Source organism: Phaenicophaeus curvirostris, chromosome 8 (genome assembly GCF_032191515.1).
Source record: "Phaenicophaeus curvirostris isolate KB17595 chromosome 8, BPBGC_Pcur_1.0, whole genome shotgun sequence".
NCBI classification, from domain to species: Eukaryota; Metazoa; Chordata; class Aves; order Cuculiformes; family Cuculidae; genus Phaenicophaeus; species Phaenicophaeus curvirostris.
Genome location: NC_091399.1, coordinates 22,405,670 through 22,421,819, shown reverse-complemented (window position 1 = coordinate 22,421,819; position 16,150 = coordinate 22,405,670). Strand labels below are relative to the sequence as shown.

The following is a 16,150-nucleotide window of genomic DNA, read 5'->3' as shown; positions in this document are numbered from 1 at the left end:
GTGGGTTACCTGGATGACGTAAACGATGCTCTCAATGACTCTGTGTTCATCAAGTCTGCTGACTCTACATTGCCGTTTGTAGCAACAAGTCGTGAAAGAGAAACCAGTTTTAGTGCCAGACTACTTGTGGTCATCTCTTGCTCCCATTTCGGTGCCACTTTTATGGAGAGTAAAGTCTTTTGAATGACAACACCCAAACCAAGTCTGAGCGTGGCAGTAGGAGGTGTCTCTGCAGCAGTAGTGCAAGCGGTGCATGTGCATTCCAAAGACCTTTGTATTTAGAGCATTTCTCTTCTCAGGGAACCAAAATGTGGTGTAACTGTTGCTTTTTATGTAGCTCTACATATGTTTAGTGTGAACCAGTTAGCTGTGTGTCTGTGCAGGCCAGTACTGCTAGAACAAGCTTTGTAGTTTCTGTATAGAGCTCTTCCAAACCCTGCTTTCAACTAATTTTGAGTTATATAACAGTTCCATAGGGATTGACGTGGTTTATAAACAGAGCTGGTTGTGATAGATGGGATTAAATCAGAGTCCATCGATTTACACCCCCATGGTGTAAAGAGTTGTGTTAATAACTGCAGTAGGTCTGCGTCAGGACTTTATAACTTACAATTGAAGAACTTTTGATGCCAGGATTTGACAAGAAAGGCTTGCAGTCTAGGAAGTTTTAAAAGATGAAACAAGCATTTTCGTTAAAGCGTTCTTCTAAATGGGAAAGTTCTATTGAAAACGTTCAATAAGCAAGTGACCGGCTGGGCCAGTAACTTGAACTTCTTCACCGTGCATCTGTCCTTTTCCAAAATCAACGGAACAGCTGGAGGTGAGCAATGATCTTCAATGTGCGTTTCATGAGAGTTCTATCACAGTGAAAGAGAAGAAATAACTTGGAGAAACTTAATTTCTACGATGTGTAACCTCAAGGGGTTTGAGGAAACACCAAGAAATGCATAAGAATATAAATACTGTTTTTCAGGTTAATGGGTTATCTTTTTTTGCAGACTTCAGTATTTTTTCCATCTGCCCCCTCCTCAGGAGGGCTGGATTTTTTCACTGCATGTTTGAGTGGCTGTGAAACACCCAGACAAAAGCCAGAAAGTTTAAAGGCTGGAATATCTAGCCTTCTTTCAAACCGCAGTGTGCCTTTACTATTCGTTTTGTACCGTGAAACCTAATCCTACTGCTTAGAATTGAGGATGGAAACAAATATAACTCTGAATTTCTTGAATTCACTTCAGCCACGACCTTAATATTCAGTATTTCTTCAAAACAAGAGGATTTTCAGGGAATTTATGTATGAATCCACTGTCATGAACTTTGTACAATAAGTATTGTTGGCATCTAGTCTTTGTGTTAAACAATCACCATCAAAAAAAGGCTTTTCGACTTGTTTCAGTGTTGCATTGTGTTGAAGAACTTTGTATTGTGACCTTCTGTGTCGTGAATGTTTTTTTGAAAAATTAAATTTGTTTTGCATTACACGTCTATGAACTGTTCCTTATTCTCCACGTGAGGTGTTGCGTTCAGTGCCAAGCTGAGAGGTCTGCTTTGCTGTTTACTTGCTATCACGATGAAGTCGGCAGCTCGTGTAGGATGTGGCAACAGAGGAGGAATTGGAGGTAAGAGATGGGCAGGAGCAAGCAGTGCTGCTCCTCTCCTGTACGCTTGTGGGATTCAGCCTCAGGAGTTCCCGTGTCCGAAGAAGCCGCCGTCCTGGCATTACATGAAGAGTTTTTGCCCAGCCCTTCGCTGGGATGTGTGGGTGACAACCGGCTCGCGGCTGGGCTGGCATCTGAAGGGGTTTAGCCATGAACTCATCCAGTGTGTTTAGTAAATGAACCGTTACACCTTTGTCTCGCTGCTTCCGTATGTTGCTCCGTTTATGTGAACATCTGGTCTCTCTTTGCCCTACCTCTAATAATTTATAATCCATTTTATTGTTTCTTTTCAGAGTTGTGCTCTGCTAGGCAGGAGCTGGCTAAAAGGCTTTCCGGTGGTGTGGATACACAAGCCATGGGCATTTAGCAGCTGGAGGTAGTAGAGAAGGGAGGATGAAACCAGTCTGCCTGCAGAGAGAGGGGAAAGGAATAATTGCTCCAAGTAATGGGGAGATGTGTGAGATCATTATTGCTGCTTAGCCCAGCAAGGCTGCTGGGAAGTACTGCTTGCCAGTAGGAAATTGTGACGGTCTGGTGCTTAACCCAGCGCGGTATCAGTGCTCGTAGGCATGCTGTTAAGTGATTTGATTACCTTATAAAAATGCTATTTATAAATCTCTGAATAAACCTTTGTTCTTTCCCCTCCCTCATACTTACATCTCTGTATTGCAGAACCAATACTCTTGTGAAACCACATTGCAAAGCAACTGCTGCGATCAGTATTTGAAAGGTGTGCAAGGATGAAAGCTGATGGAGGCACAAAATGCCACTCACTGCAATCTCACTGGTAACACAGTTTGAAAATCTCTTTTAAGTCGGGGTTAAGGTTTAGTACATGGATGGTGAGGGAAAAGGGGGGACCGTAGGTCACTACTCTTTGTTGAAAACATAGCTACCCTGCAGGTAAACAGTGAATCGCTCATTTTAAATCTGCTTTGTGGAGCAGCAAAGCTGCATGAAATTGTGCGTGGAACAGTTTGGTGCTTTCTTTCAAGTGACGTTGCTTGTTAGAGCTAAAGGTGTTTAACAACTCTGCACCAGCACGGGGAGGTCCAAGCCCTCTGGCCTCTGTGCTTCAGCCCTGGAGTCTGACTGTTTTGACCTTTGCTGCACCTTTCTCTGAGCTGATTCAATGCAAAAGCCTAGCTGCTTGCACTGGGTTTCTGCAGGTTTCACAAGCTGAGTTATTTTGGTACAATCTACCAAGCATCAAAGGCAGGAGATCGGGACCACGAGCAGAACCTCCCCTTAAGGCTAGTGCTTAGGCTGCAATTTTGCATTTGCTTGCAAAGTCATTATCCTTGGCTGCCTCTTCTTTTTTCTGATAGTACTTTACCGCAACCAAATGGTCACAATCACAAGGGCTGTAATATATACATATATTCCTGGAGGGGTTCAAGGGCAGGTTGGATGGGGCTTTGAGCACCTTGATCCAGTGGGAGGTGTCCCTGCCCGTGGCAGGGGTGGGTCTGGATGGGCTTTGAGGTCCCTTCCAACCCAAACCATTCTGTGATTCTATGATACGCACGTATACAGGTATTGAATCGAGATTTGGTATTAAACAGGTCTAGGACACAGTATTGTACTGAATATGTTTAAAGCAAGGTATTAATGAAGTGGAAAGTGCATGAATAGAAAGATGAAGAAAGCTCTTCAAGAATTCACCTCTTGAACCGATCTCGCTGGGTGACAGGTAGGCTCAGCTCCCGTGGCTGCAGTGGTTCCTTCAGCAATTAGGAGTAGAATTAAAACTAATCAGCCTTTGAAGTTGTGTGCCCTGTGATGACTGGTGGCCGTGTGGGCTCGTTAATCCCTAACGCTCGGTTTTCCTCTGGTTGCCTGTGTTTTATCGGGTAAGTGCTGTGGTTATGGAGCAGCACTAGTGGAGTTTGTGCTCCTTTGAGAGGTTTGTGCTGCTTGGGGCTGGCTGGGGCTCTCCACTTCTTGGAAGTCCCGTTATAGAAACCATATGAAGTAACTCGAGGGCGGCTCAGGGACCGATTCTGTGAGGTGCTGAGTTTCTGAGTAACCACACACTCAATGTGCTTGACTCCCACCCAAGGCCAGTGGGAGCGGAGGGCGTTCATCCCCCTCCGAGCGCTCCTTTTTATTCCTAAGCATGTCATGATAAAAGGAGCTTGTAAAAAAATGATTTGTTTTCTTTCTGTTCTGTGGCTATAAATTATAACATATGCATGGAGAGGAAATGGGGAACAGTTTTCTGGTTTACAAAATGGCCAGAAACGAGCAACAATGTCAAATCAAGGTCGTATGAATCTTATTTGATTTAAATCTGTTTTTATGCCAAGAGCGTGCGGTTTTGCTAGCTTGGGAAATAAATCCACTGAATGGTCTTAACTGATAACATATTCTGTCCCGCACTGGTTCAGAGAAAACTCTGATACAAACTTGTGGTACAAAGTTTTACATTTAGAGTCTTGCTTTTAGCCGTAGCTGCCGGTATCTCTGGATTTAATAACGCTAGCGTATAATGAGGGGTTGGTTTTCATTGCCGTGGACTTAACCAGATCCATCACAAGTATAAACAAAGCCTCCTGCTCTGTAGCGAAGGGATCTGCAATTCCACATCAAGTTTCTGGTTGCAGTGGGCTGCAATACAGAGTTATGTTATTTATGATGTTAAAATGGAGGCTTTTAATCAGTTAAGCTCACAATTAAAGATTAATAGTCGATAGAGTGGTACTTGTGATGACAAGCTCTGTGTTTAGGGCTTAGCTCTCAATATATCAGAGATGTTTGTGCTGGGAATGTGCGACTGCCAGCAAGAAGCTGAAGCAGATGGAAAAGCAGAATATGCGTCCGAGCTGGATGTTGTGGAGTCAGCAGGGAGGGAGCAAATAGGGCATGACAAGCTATCGAGGCTTCAGGCTTCACCAGCTCCGAGCTCGGTCACTTTTCCCCTCAGAGCATCACTCTGGGACTTTGCGGGCTCCAGAAAGTGGAACTGGAGCAGAGGACATGTCGAGGGTTGGGGATTTTCCTGCCCTGAAATAAGCTGCTGTGTTTTTTAAAGGGAGATAACAAAGCCGTGCTGCGCAAGTCTCATATGGCGGGTAAGGCTTTGAGCTCCTCTGAGTTACAATATCGTCTGGCATCTCTCACAAGTTCCTCGGTCCGAGCCTGCGTGCCGGATGAACTCTGCTTTTTCTCACTAACAGCCCTCAGTGATGTTTATTCCAGTAATAATTGCACAGGGCAAAAGAGTCCCCTAAAGCTTAGAGACGACGGTGAAGGAAGGGGGTCCTTGTTTGGGCTGGGGGTTTCTGTTCCGCAGGAGGAGTGTGTGATTCCTCCCCTCCACGCGGAGGCTTCTCCTCTATCAGCTCCAGTGCCATTTTTCAGCAAGTTGTTCCCAGAAACATTTCGCTGTGACGGTGCCACCAGGTATCCCCAGACCAGTCACTAGAGGTCAACATCATCATCTTTTAATTGAGCGCTAACTCCCATGTAATTAAAGGACTCTCTTGCTTGTAGTGGTTGATCTCTCTGAAGGCTTTAAATGCGTGTGGTGGGATGTTACCGCCCCGCTGCTGTCTGAGGGCAGGAGGACAGAGGGTGTAAAAAGAGGAGTCAGTATTATCTCACAGTCTGGACTTTTTAGAGGTACCTGGAGCAAGAGAAAAAAATAAATCGGAAGGCTTTTGCCTTTCTGTGTCTGAGGTTGCTGCTGGTGAGGGCCTTGGGGAACAGCAGCCCACAGGGTAGAGCAATAAGGACAACCCTTCTGGAGCCGTTGCTGTGTCTCATGGAACAGAATCACAGAATCACTGAGGTTGGAAAGACCTCTCAGCTCATCCAGTCCAACCACCAGCCGTCTCCCCCCGTACTGACTGAACCGTGTCCCCAAGTGCCACATCCTCACGCTTTTTGAACCCCTCCGGGGATGGAGACTCCCCGACTGCCCTGGGCACCCTCTGCCAGGGCTCCACCACTTTTAGTAAAGAATTTTTTTCTGATTTCCAATCTAACCATCCCCTGGTGCAACTCGAGGCCGTTTCTTCTCCGAGTTTCCAGGTGCAGAAGTGTTACCTCTGCTTTCCTCGCTGTTTCGAGCCTGGACAGACTCACACTCTGTCTGAAGTCTGGCAAACGGCTCCAGAGCTGCGTGGAATCCAAGGAAACCGCGACCGGGGAGGAAGAGCCAGACGCTGCCTCACGAGCAGCTGAAGGAAAGAAGCCTGGCGCACACATCAGCGTCCCTCAAGATTTCCTTATCGTTGGGGTATTTAAATGTGACCTCCCTCTTATGGATTTTTCTGGTGTTTAACTTGCAGGCTTTCTCTTGGCTGGAACGCTCACGGGATCTTCTTCCCCTAGGCAGCCACTTGCCTCTTTTCATTCAATTTGAAGGAACTTGGTTTGTCTGAGACTTGTATTCTGTTGTTAAATTGGTTTGAAATCAGCCAGCACATTCAGGATTTATTTGGAGAATGACAAAGATCACTTCATTACGGTAATGTTCATCCCTTACCTAATTTCCTGTGGGAATATGATGTAAACGGTCTTCATCCCAAGAAATTTGCAGAGACCGTATTTGTTCCTGCGAATGCAGATTCCTCTGAGCTAAATCACCCACTCCACCATTAACAAACTTCAAAAGAGGTGAAGAAAGCAACAGTTTTAGAGAGTGCCTGGAACACTTTGAAGCGTGTATCTGCGTACACACTATATGTGTCTTGTGAGCTTCTAAATTTACTGCTAGATCTAAGAGAAATGCTGAAGATGGAGGAAGGGGAGGAAAGATGGACAGGAATATGCTTTTATTTGTTAGAGACTGGAAGAAAAAGACACAGGAATGGTACTTTACAAACTTATTTTTCCCTGTAGGAGTTGTCTTCTGCCTTGCTGTCAAGAGACATGCCAGGAGAGGGACTGCAGCCTGCCCTGGTTGTGCTCTGCATCGTTCTCTCCTTTCCAGCTAAGGCAGCTCGGCTGCTCCTGGGCTATTGGTGAGACCCGGGGCTGTGCCAGGCACCTCTCCCAGCCCAGCTCAGGATCCCTGCCTGGAGCCGTACCGCGACGCAGGGACAAAAGGCCGTGCTGCTGAGATGCTGTGGAGGTAAGGGCAAAGTATAGGTGCAGGGGAAAAACGTTCTGCTCCTGTGTTCATCACCTTTAGTAGATCTGACCCCACTGTCTTTGCCTGTGTGGATCTGGAGGAGGGCTGTCTGTCTGTCTGGCACACAGCGCTGCTGTCAGGGCTCAGCTGCAGCTCCATCCATAGCGGGAGCTGGCACGAGCTGCTGGTGCTGCTGAGGGAGATGGCTCTGCTGCTCCCTCCTCGCCTCACAGGGTCCGCGAATATCTCTGCAGCTGTGCAGACAACATCTGCACGGGGAGGCAAACAGATCCGGAGCCCCTGATCCCGTGGGAGGTGTCCCTGCCCTTGGCAGGGGTGGGACTGGATGGGCTTTGAGGTCCCTTCCAACCCCTGTATGATTCTGTGGTCTGTGTATATGCTGGAAAGCCCACCTGAAATTGGAAGTCTGCAAACACAGAACAGCGCCCACGATGCCTCCTGGGTCTGACATCTGGTGTCTTAGGAGAAGTGTCAGTCTTTACCCACCAACAGCCGGAGTCAGGATCTGAGCTGTGGTTGATAAAGCTGTCCGGCAAACGACTCCATACTAGATTTTGTACCTATAAGAGTCACCTTGTTTAAGTCAGATTTCTTCCAGCATGCTGGAGCAGAGATTCCCTGAAGGAAGAAAGCCGATGGCTCTGCTGGAAGGGATGCTGTCACCATATCCGGAGGCCAAACTTCTGGGTGTGCTCTGTGGTACTTTCCTTTGCGAGTGTTCTGCTCAACCACAGCTTCAGAGGAGGTTCTAGTCAGCAGAATCCATTTCTTAATGAACCTGAATGGACAGGTTTCCTATTGCTTTTGAACCCCAAAATGCACTGCTCTCTTTTTCCCTTGGAACTGTGGTTCACCTGTTTCTATGGAATTATTGACTTACACCTAATCATTCCTTTATTATTGCTAGAAGGAAGCTTGGATGTAGAGCTCTTAACACCTCTCTTAGCACAGCATTCAAGCTACAAGTGAATTTGGTTCCATAAGATGAACTCATGGAGAGATTGGACTTTATGCTGAGGTAATTTTTACTGCTCTGCTCCAGGGTTTGCTCTTGACAAACGGGCTTTCCGTTAGCCTGGCAAAGGGCTTCTCATATATCTATCTTTGTTCTTCTTTTCGCTAACTAAAATAGCCCAGCAGCGTAGAGACCGTCAGCATTACCTTTGTTCCCTCTTCATACTTGCATTTTACACAATAAGCTCCGGGAAACAATCCCATTCCTGGAAATTCATCGCATTCCACGCAGCCATGCGGCCTCTCTGGTGCTGTTCTTCCCCTGAATCACTCAAAGCAGCGAAACTTCCATTTGTGTTTGGGATTCCTGGAAGGTTTGTCATATACAGCGCTCTAAAAATGCAACGCAGCAGATGAAACCAGGCATAGGAAAAGGCAGAGTTCAGTCTTAAATCGTGATTATCCAGCCTAAAGGGAAGTTGGCTGCTGCACAGTCTGACTCTTTGAGGTCTCAAGTGTAAATACATCATCATTATCCTCTCGCAGAACAAAGGGTCATCGTACATGTACAGCCCAGCCAGCAGCTGGACCAAACCGCCTTGTGTGGATGCTTCCTTCCCTTAGATTTGTGCTGTAGGAAACAATCCTTCTCTCCTCTCGTCAAGAGCCCCTTCCCAGCTTTCCTGCAGCCCTTTTCAGCACTGGAAGCTGCTCTGAGGTCTCCCAGAGCCTTCTCTTCTCCAGGCTGAACAACCCCAACTCTCCCAGTCCGTCCTCGTACAGGAGGTTCTCCAGCTCTTGGATCATCTCCGTGGCCTCCTCTGGACTCGCTCCAACAGCTCCGTGTCCTTCCCGTGCTGAGGACCCCAGAGCTGGATGCAGGACTCCAGGTGGGTCTCACCAGAGCAGAGCAGAGGGTAGAATCAGGCGTGTGCTGTGTGCATGATGCCTGAGTTGGACTGACATTTAGCGTTGGCCACAGGTTGCCGTCGTCGATGCCCTTTCACCACAAAAAGCTGTTCCAGACAGTTTTCCTGAGCACTGCCTGCCCTCCTGTGAGGTTACCCCCTTTGTGCCAAGTCCTGGCACAGCGAAGCATCTGTTCTTTTGGGCTGGAGCAGTGTGAAGTAGCCAGAGCCAAAACTGTAAGCTATTCCTATGGTTTTGGTGGAGTATTTTTTCCAGTAGCTGGGTTCAGATGGATCCCTCGTGAAGTGCAAAGTGTGATTGCAACACAACTGAGGAAAAAAACCCTTTTAAGTGCCTGTGTTGAAGAGGGGGCAAGTCTGAACACGGCAGGCGTCATCGCAGCGGGGTCGGATGCATCCACGTAAGCGACTGTCGGCGGGTGAATAAGCACGGAGCAGGATGCCTGCCGACTGCCGCTGTCGGAAGTCGTGCTGGCCTGGACCTGTGTCCTGTGTGAGAACGTGTCTCTGTTCGTTCTCTGCGTGCGCCCGGTCCGATGATGCGGGAGAATGTTGGGAGCTGCCTTCTGCCATGACATTGGGGATTTAAAGGATGACAGAGGTGCCAGACCAGAAGGATGATGGGGAGGTGTTCACTCCACTGCAGCTTCCACCACCCCTGGTGGCAGCGGTGCGGCTGTGAACGGCACCCTGGCCATGAAATGACACCAGAACATGCTTCCACCGCCAAACACCTCGGGGATGCTGAACACCATAAACCAGAAATATGATTACTTCTATCCAGCTGGACTTTTCTGATTAGGAATCCCACAAGCTCACACAGAAGCCACCAAACACCACTTTTTGCTCCTTACCAGCAGTGTCTATATCAGATAATCCCCTTTGCAGGCACCTTGTTGAATAGCTCATCCCCAATCTCCCGGGACTGCCTCTCCCCTGCCAGGCACAGAGAATCATTTAGGCGTGTGGTTTATTTCAGTGCTGATCTGTCCCAGCAATTAACACAAAACATTGTTTATTTTAAGTTCAGGCAGCCCAGATTGCTGCTATATTTTAGTGCTTTCTAATTTTGAGAATCTATTCTGATCCTGACCCTTTCCCAGCTAACAAGTGTACCATATGTTGGATTGCTCAGGTTCCCATGCAAAATAGGAAATTAAAAATGCCAGATGATAACAAGCGTTTATTTGGAGAAGGATGTTTAAAAAGACCATAAAAAAACTTAAGGACCCATTTCACAGAATTGTAGAATCATAGAACGGTTTGGGTTGGAAGAGACGTAAAGATCATCTAATTCCAACCCCCTGCCATGGGCAGGGACACCTCCCACTGGATCAGGGGCTCCAAGCCCCATCCAGCCTGGCCTTGAACCCCTCTAGGGATGGGGCAGCCACCCCTGCTCTGGGCAGCCTGACCTTCCCTCACAGGAGAACGTTTCTCCCTAAGATCTCATCTCAATCTCCCCTCTTTCAGCTTTCAGGACCATCGGAGGGGGCAGGGAGCAGGATGAAGGCTGGGAAGCAGGAGCTTGGGCAGCCTTGGCCACCACATAAGGGCAGCTAGCCAGGTGATCGACTCGTCCCAATATCCCCCCTCTAGAAATGTTTGTCCTTGCTGTCGCTTGTTTATTCAATCACACCCATGAAGTAATGAAAGCCTCCGTTATTTTGGCAGTCGCGTTTAGTAATTACAAAGTGCTTGTTCTGAGCTCCGGCTGCCAGGCTCCATCCCTCCTGTCTCACGTGAGCTGCATCACGTCTAAAATTAGCCGAGATGCTGTCTCGCGGGGAGCACCCAGCGCAGCGCTCAGGGCTGCGATAGCCGCTCCGAGCCCGGCCGCGCGGCGCCCAGCAGCAGGATTGCTGAAGAGAACTTAACGATGACCAGGAGTGTAGCAGAGGGAGAGCATCGGTCAAACCCAGGAGCTCCAGTTCAACCAAAGGTCAGAAAATGGGAGTTAGGTCTTATTTCCTTTGGCGTGGCTTCAGCTCTCTGTTTTTCTCAACAGTCCGCGCTGCGCGGGGAGCGCTGCCCAAAGCTTCTCTGCAGAGAACTAATGGGGCCAAATTCTCTCTGGTGTAACTGCACTGCTTCCATTCTAATCGTGCAGCGAGGAACGTGGCTCCTCTTCACTTAGAAACAACAAAAGGGCTCATGAGATTAAACATCCTTGCAGTGTTTCCCTTCTGATTAAAGCAGGTTATAATACATGGAAAATGCTGCAGGCTTAAGAAATGACAGTGTAATCACTGGCTCCCAAGCTCTGCTTCTCCTGCTCAGCCCACAGCAGCCACGCAATTTGTTTTAAAAGTCTGCGTTTCCAGCGCGCCACTCCTCTTTAAACATTTCATGCAGTTAAAAATCCTATTTCAGAAACACATCTCCGGGGGGAGAGGGGTTAAAATGTAAAATGAAAGGAAAGCAAAGTAGAGGAAAAGGAACTGCCAGAAACTTCCAGCAGCTAAGAAGCGCTGGAGCTGTCACATCGCGCATTTTGGGTTCGAGCTGAATCAACTCACAGAAGCAGTTTTTCAGCCCTTCGCCTGAAAGCAATTTAGCTTTTCTGTGTTAGCGGATTATGCTGTTTTCAACAGTTGTTGGAGAGATGACTGATGGAAAGCCTTTTCCTTTTGGATGTGTTTCCAAGTACAGACAAAGCTCTTGCACTCAAGTTCCTGCTTTCTTGCCCCGATCTCTCCTGAAGCCGAGCGGGACGTGGGCCGCCAGCTCCACACAGCATCGTCCCCTCACCCCGGCTTCACTGCTCCGGGGACCCCAGGCTCCTGCCTCTGGGGGGGCTCGGAGCTTTTTCACGGTGCCAGGGACTGGAGGGAGGAGAAACAACAGAAACCCCAAACACTGAGCAGGAATCAGTAGGAGGAGGGGGCTGAGCCAGGACTTCGGGACCGCGCATCCCGACCCTGGATCACACTCAGGAATTGGCCCACACGTACCTGAACAGGGGGAACAGTCACAGAAGCGCTGACGGGATGGTCTGTCCCTGCATCCAAGCCCTTTGGGTGGTTGGTCTGCGACAGCTTGAGCTCCGGAGCGAGCCGGCCCCGCTCTGGGTCCTGTTGGAGCACGGCAAGAGGCAGCAATAACAGCGCTGGAGTCTCTAACCGGACGGGAAGGCTGCACCGAGGCGTGCGCCCCGTCTGCTGCGAGGGAATTTCTGCCCCACCTGCCTCCAGGTCAGTGAAAACCAAAGCAGCAACCTGAAATCAAAGGATGCTGAAAGCTCACAGTCATTTTAGTTAAATTAATACCCCCAAATTGTTTCAGATGTCACCTGCCTAGGTGCTCTTGAAGAAAATAATGCGGGGACACACAACTAAAGGACAGTTTTCTGCAGGCAGCCAAATCTTTCCGGTGGAGCAAAGGTATCTGGAGCCCCAGCTGTGTGTTTAATATCAAACATGAGTTTGGGGGCTTTCTCCGACCAGCAGCTCACATCTGAGAATCAGCCTAAGCCTCCATCCCCAAACCCATGGGCTGTAATCACCCACAGATCACGTTTTCTATTGCAGTTATCGGTGACCTTGCCCGCAATTATTCTTCACAAAGGAAGCTCAGCTCACAGTCCTCCACGTCCTGCAGCAACTCTGAATAAAAATAACCCAGAAGGCCGCACAGGAAACATGGACAATGGCAGGATTAGTGGCCCCCGTGTTACCGTCAAACGAGCAGCTGAGGGAGCTGAGGGCAAAGCAGCACCATGATCAGGGAGCGGGAGGGACCAGCTTATAAGTAGCGATTAAATGAGCTAAGCGATGGTGAAAGGGTGAGCAGAACAACTGCCTGCAAACGTCGTAAAGAACAAACCACGCAGCACAGGGAGGGATTCTCCGAGCTGCTGCCAGGAGTTAAAAGTAATGGAAAGAAACCAATAAAAAGAAAATGCAGTCTCCATAACCATCTCGTTAGCTCAAAAAAGAATCCCAGTGCTTTTGTCCATATGGAACCCTTGCTCATTTGTCCCATCTCATTCCTCAGCCGCATCCCCAGAGCGTGGGGCTAACGCTCCCAGTGATGTAATGGTGCGGTATTGCTGAAGTCTTCTTGGCCGGCGGCTCCGAAGGGCTGCGAGGGAGCGATGCCAACATCTCCCAGCTCCTGCCAGAGCCAGGCCCTCATTTCTTGAGATGCCTCAAGGCTCCAGCTGAGGAAAGTCGCTCTGCGGCGAAGCACTTCAAGCAAACTCCTCAACCAAAGGATGAGCAGAGCTCCCACAGCTCCAGATCACAGCAGCGGCTTGCGGCTGGGGAACCCGAGCCTGCTCTCAGCCCGTGGGTCAGAACCACCCACAGCTACTCACAGCAGCCCTTTGGTCCACAGCCCAAGCCAGTTAATGTCTTTGCAGCAAAACAGCTGTAATGCCTCATGGTGCGTTTGTTTCCATTAACTCCCCCAACACCCCGCAGTGGGTTTAACTATTTGTATTTGTTTACATACTTGTACCAGCCCCAAGGGGTTACGCAGGCTGTCCCCAAGGTTAGGGGCGAGCCCTCAGAGGGCGAGTACCTCCCTCTGATGCAGACCTTGTCCTGTCCCTCTGTCCGGCCAGAGATGTCAGTCTTTCTGGGAAATGCTGGAAAGCTGCGGTTTCTTTCGGCAGCAGTTCGCAGCCTGCGCTTTTTGAATTGCTGGGCCAGAAGTTTGTGTTTCCAATTGTCGCTCTTTGGGATGCTTCTCTCTTGTTGATGCAGTCCCAGTTGCTTCACAGCCTGCTCTCTTTATACCCTCTCTGTGGTCCAGGGCTTTCCACACCAATTCCTGCTGCCAGCCTTCAGGCACCCACCGGAGCCCCCGGCTTCCAGCTCCCTCCACCCGGGACCCCTTCCCACAGCATCGCCGCCACCTGGGGAGGGCAAACCCAGCCCCTGCTTGGTGTCCAGCCACCCTGCATCCCTCTCGGCACCGCGGAGGCTGCTCCCAGCTCCCTCCACCCATCATCATTCCCACTCCCTGACACCCTACATCCCTCCAGGCACTCCAATCCCGCTCCCCCCGGGGATGCTGTGGGTTCTCCTGGCTCCTCTCCCCCCGTGGCCACATTCCACGCACAAATCCTGTTTGGTGAAGGAGAACCAGGCCCCAGTTCACGTCACATCAATTTCTTTCCCCTTTTCCCACTTCCCCCCTCCTCCTGCATCCCCCAGGCACTCCGGTCCTGCTCCCCCCGGGGACGCTGTGGCTTCTCAGGGCTCAGTGCTGGGTCCAGCCCTGTTCAATGTCTTCATCAATGATCTGGATGAAGGCATCGAGTGCACCCTTAGCAAGTTTGCAGACGGCACTAAGCTGGGTGGAAGTGTGGATCTGCTGGAGGGTAGGGAGGCTCCAAAGGGATCTGAACAGGCTGGACCGCTGGGCTGAGTCCAATGGCATGAGGTTTAACGAGGCCAAATGCCGGGTCCTGCACTTGGGGCACAACAACCCTGAGCAGCTACAGACTGGGAGAAGTCTGTCTAGAAAGCTGCCTGGAGGAGAGGGACCTGGGGGTGTTGGTTGACAGCGACTGAACATGAGCCAGCAGGGGCCCAGGTGGCCAAGAAGGCCAATGGCATCTTGGCTTGTATCAGAAATGGTGTGACCAGCAGGTCCAGGGAGGTTCTTCTCCCTCTGGACTCGGCACTGGTGAGGCCGCTCCTCGAATCCTGTGTTCAGTTCTGGGCCCCTCACCACAAGAAGGATGTTGAGGCTCTAGAGAGAGTACAGAGAAGAGCAACAAAGCTGGTGAAGGGGCTGGAGAACAGGCCTTATGAGGAGCGGCTGAGAGAGCTGGGGGTGTTTAGCCTGGAGAAGAGGAGGCTGAGGGGAGACCTCATTGCTCTCTACAACTACCTGAAAGGACGTTGTGGAGAGGAGGGAGCTGGGCTCTTCTCCCAAGTGACAGGGGACAGGACAAGAGAGAATGGCCTCAAGCTCCGCCAGGGGAGGTTTAGGCTGAACATTAGGAAAAAATTCTTCACAGAAAGGGTCATTGGTCCCTGGCAGAGGCTGCCCAGGGAGGGGGTTGAGTCCCCTTCCCTGGAGGGGTTTAAGGGCCGGGTGGACGAGGTGCTGAGGGACACGGGTTAGTGTTTGATGGGGATGGTTGGGCTCGATGACCCGGCGGGTCTCCTCCAACGTGGCTGTTCGGTGACTCTCCCGCCTCCGCTCCCCCCGTGCCCACGTCCCACGCACACACCCGGCTCGGCGGGGAACCAGCCCCCGGTCCCGCCGCGTCCCCCGCTGTCCCCGGGCTCGGGGCGGGGCTGCCGGCCGCGTCACGGCCCCGGAGGCGGAGCGGCTCCCGGCCCCCCCCCGGCCCCCCCGCTCGGAGCCGCGGCAGCTACGGCAGCGACAGCGGCCGCCGCCCCGCAGCCCCGGTACGGAACGGGGGAACGGGGGAACGGGGGGAGCGGGGAGCGGGGGAGGGGGGATCGAGGGAAGGGGGGACCCGGCATCGCTGTGCGAGGGGGACCGGGGAGAAGGGGGTGGAGGGGGGGCTGGAGGTAACGGAGTCGCCGCGGGGAGGGGGGAGAGGGGGAAAGGGAAAAAGGGGCGTCACTGTGGGAAAGGGGGACCCGCCGGGGACCCGCGGGGGACAGGGGTCCGGGGCAGCGGAGCCGCCGCGGGGAGGGGGGACCCCGCCGCGCCGGGGGAGCCAAACTTCACCTGGGAGCCGAACTTTGTCTGGGATCGACACCGCCCTCCCTGTGGAGCCGCAGCATCCCAACCACCCCACCCCATCCCACCCCATCCCCATCCCATCCCACCCCCATCCCATCCCATCCCATCCCCATCCCACCCCATCCCACCCCCATCCCATCCCACCCCATCCCGCCCCATCCCATCCCCATCCCACCCCACCCCATCCCATCCCATCCCATCCCATCCCATCCCACCCCCATCCCATCCCATCCCATCCCATCCCATCCCATCCCATCCCTCTCCACTCCACCTCACCCACCCTATCCCATCCCACCTCACTTAATCCCATTGCATCTCTTTCCATCCCACCTCATCCCAACCCATCCATCCCACCTCATACCATCCCATCCAACCTCACCTCACCCCATCCCATTGCACCCCTTTCCATCCAACCTCACCCCATCCCATCCCACGTCACCTCTCCCCATCCCACCCCGTTCCCCGCCGGGCGAGGGTGCTGGGTCAGCCCCAGAGGTGCCAAACGGGACTTCCCTGGAGTGGGGTGGGTGGTGGGTAAGCGGAGCGATCACCATGGAGATGGGCACCGTGAGCCCATGATGATATTTTCCCTGGAAAAAGAAACACCGCGAGCCGAGCCACGTTATGGGGAGGCTGCGAGGGGTCGGGGGGTGGGTGGTTTGTGGGGCCTCGAGCTCTGGGTGGGTCAAGGGGAGCGCAGCCCTGTGGGGCTCAGCTGTCGGGGAGAGTTAAAAAACATATATGTGCTGATTCGAAATGATTCAGAAGCAGCTCTGTCGTGTCGCAGTGTGATGGGCGGTTTTGTTCATTATCCACGAAATGCAGTTTGTCCAGTT

The 16,150-nt window shown here is 51.3% G+C and overlaps 2 protein-coding genes across 3 annotated transcripts in view; one reads left to right on the top strand and one right to left on the bottom strand.

Annotated features, from left to right (window-relative positions):
• The window catches only part of KYAT3 (kynurenine aminotransferase 3), a 237,203-nt gene that overhangs the window by 48,271 nt on the left and 172,782 nt on the right, over positions 1–16,150 (bottom strand). The window lies entirely within an intron of this gene.
• Positions 10,478–16,150, top strand: part of LRRC8C (leucine rich repeat containing 8 VRAC subunit C) — a 29,037-nt gene continuing 23,364 nt past the window's right edge. Inside the window, exon 1 of the mRNA XM_069862818.1 lies at positions 10,478–10,581. The gene's annotated coding sequence lies outside the window, so the exon portion shown is untranslated. The remainder of the gene's footprint in view (positions 10,582–16,150) is intronic.